Source organism: Elephantulus edwardii, unplaced genomic scaffold, assembly GCF_000299155.1.
Source record: "Elephantulus edwardii isolate Elephantulus edwardi_28Jun2011 unplaced genomic scaffold, EleEdw1.0 scaffold00285, whole genome shotgun sequence".
In the NCBI taxonomy this organism is placed as follows: Eukaryota; Metazoa; Chordata; class Mammalia; order Macroscelidea; family Macroscelididae; genus Elephantulus; species Elephantulus edwardii.
This window is the reverse complement of record NW_006400035.1, coordinates 3,033,289-3,036,035: the sequence shown is the minus strand read 5'-3', so window position 1 is coordinate 3,036,035 and position 2,747 is coordinate 3,033,289. Positions and strand designations below refer to the sequence as shown.

Here is a 2,747-nt window from a genome sequence, read left to right as displayed (position 1 = left end):
ATGAGTGTATGAAGCACGGTGTGAATGAAGGATAGTGTGAAACACAATGTACATGAATTTTGTATGCAAACCAAAATAAAATTTTAAAAATATAAATAACTGCTCAAGATCAGGATCAATTAGGATGGTCTGGGATGTGCTTGGTCACCTGATGGGCTGAGGAGAAGCAGGCATGATGGTCTGGCCACATTGCCTGGGGCAGGACACTGTGTCTGGTTTGGCTCAGGTCCAATTCTGATGAAATGTGTGAACTGTACCTGTCAATGACACTCATTGGGCCAGTGGAGGCAGAGGATGGGTGGTAACCACTCATGTGGATGTCATTGAAAAGGTGGTTCATGAAGATGGTCTCCTAGGTCCTGTTGGGGTGCTTGATGATAACCTTTCAAAGTCTTGCTGTAGATGAAGTCCTTCAAGTCCTGGATGGTCAGCTGGTCCTCGGGTGGATCTAGTTGTAATTGGCCAGGTCAGTGAAGAAAAGGGCAGCAGGCCCTGCTTCTTCAGGTTAGTTTCATGAGTCCTAGTGGGAAGCTTTTGATGATAATGGTGTGGCCACCCAGGTGGCATGTTCCAGAACCACGTACTCCCTGCCCAGCCCTTAACCGTAGGTTTCATCTCAGATTGCTACCCACATGATTTTTTGTGTTTCTTGAAGTAGTGAGCAGTGTCAGAGACAGGACCAAATTCTTGGGTGAGAGCACTATGCCATTGTCTTTGCCATTTCGATGTTAATGGCACTGATAAGCAGGTTGTTGGATACTGTCCAGATGTGGACAGACTTGAAGCATGGTCCAGCCCCTGAGATGTGATCAGGGGTGCGCCTTGTTTTGACTTTGATGAAGATCAGCAGGTTTCTCCAGGTCTTTCTTGTCCCACTTGGTGAAAGGCTTCAGGAGGAGACAATGGCTAGTGGTGCTCATGTCCATCCACCTTCCACTGCTAGGGCTGTGACAGTCTTGGAACATGACAAAGGCTTAAGTCTATGGATTGGCATTGTTGCAGCCTGTAAAGTACCTGTTGTAGGTGATAATGGTGTTCTTCTCCCCATGTCTGATGTCTTTTCTGTTCCACTGGCCAGCGAGGGCCCACAAGCACTGTCCAGGATGATGCTACCCATATCCCACAGGGTCTTTGTGTGTAGCTGCCCCACTCAGTGGTGACTGAGATCTTCTCAGGACTGGAATGATAGTGTACTGGCACTTGCACTTGAACCCTGGGGCCAGTGCCTGCCTGGCCTCAGACACCAAGCACCTCATGTCCAGTTCATAAGGTGATCCAGCTGTTGATCACACCCACTCAGATGTCCAGGGCCCAGCGTTCCTTAGCAGCCACCTCACCTACATCTGCCACAGGGTGAGCCAGGTGAGGGGTAAAAAAGCTATTGATGTTAAGCTTCACCTCATTGAGGTCACTTCAATCACTTGGTCATATTAGCAGCCAGGCTCAGGTACCAAGCGGTCCTGGAACTCAATCGTGTTGACAGTGTCTGGCTGACCATCCCTATTCAGGTATTTGTTCATCCTAATATTGTAAGGAAACAGTGAAGGGTAGCCCCAATTCCTAAGCCCATGCTGCATATTTTTGCCATGCCACTGTGGAAGGCAGAGTCAACCAAGCTCATGGTACTCCATGATGATGCCAGTGCCATGCTTCATCAATAGCATACCTTCTGCCTTCTAGATCACATCCTGGGGGAGGCCCAACCAGAGAGTGGACCCAGAAGCTTCTCCCCAGTCACCTTAGGGGCACATCAGCCTCCCATGGCATGCCAGCCATGATGTCTGTGGTATCAGCCCAATGCATATGCTCCCCAGACCTTCACCATTGTGGGTGTGGGAGTTAGTACCAGTCAGAAGAACCACAGGGTAAGTGTAATTTTCCAGAATAATCTGGTGATTCCCAATCCAGGCCTCCAGACATCCACACTGTCCTTGGCACTTAAAATAGCCAGGAAATGTTATATTTCCTGTCTATATCCTTGGCTTATGCAGGTCTTTCTTGACCTCTGACTGGGCCTCAATCAGATGTCATAGCGGCTGGTACGTGGTAGCACAGCCACCTTGGCAACCTGCCGCTGATGAGCTGGAGCTTGACCATCTGGCCAGCGTGGCTGGAAGTGGTTCTTGGAGATTTTACCCAGCTCAATCTCCTGGTCAGCTCTCATCCAGGTGGTCACCGGCGAGCTTCTCTGTCAGAGACGGGCCCCAGTTCAGTTGTTTCCAAACAATATTAATGTTATTCCCTAGTAGATCAAAGTAGATGTACTCTTTGGATTCAAAGTGACTCATGGCCACCGTGGCTAACTGGCACAAGACTGAGGCCACATAGTACTGCCTAGGGCACCCAGGGCTTTCTGCAGCCCTGTCACTGAAAGGCAACATTTTGTGCCCTGACAAAGATGAGGTTGCCTCATTTGATTTCATGATGGCTGCATCCACGGTTGTTGAACTCCTTGACAACTTCAACTGTATGTGTATGTATTTATCTAGATGTGTAATTGTCTGTATATGGATGTGTATGTGCATGTGCATATGTACACATCTCTATAGACAAATGAATGTGGAAAGGTAAGTTAGGATGTGGGGTTTCACTAGATTTCAGACCTTAGTCAATGAGTGCTGGATAGACATTGAAGACTTTTGAGCAGGAAAGTAATGGTATATAAATGCTTTTTAGGAATCCATGAGCTGACTCAATGCTCCTAACACTAACAACAACAAATGTGTCATCCTTGGGAAGAATGAGCT

At 47.9% G+C, this 2,747-nt stretch overlaps 1 pseudogene; it reads right to left on the bottom strand.

The window, feature by feature from the left end:
- Positions 1 to 320: 320 nt before the first annotated feature.
- LOC102859262 lies at positions 321 to 2,027 on the bottom strand (annotated as a pseudogene).
- Between the last annotated feature and the right edge of the window lie 720 nt (positions 2,028 to 2,747).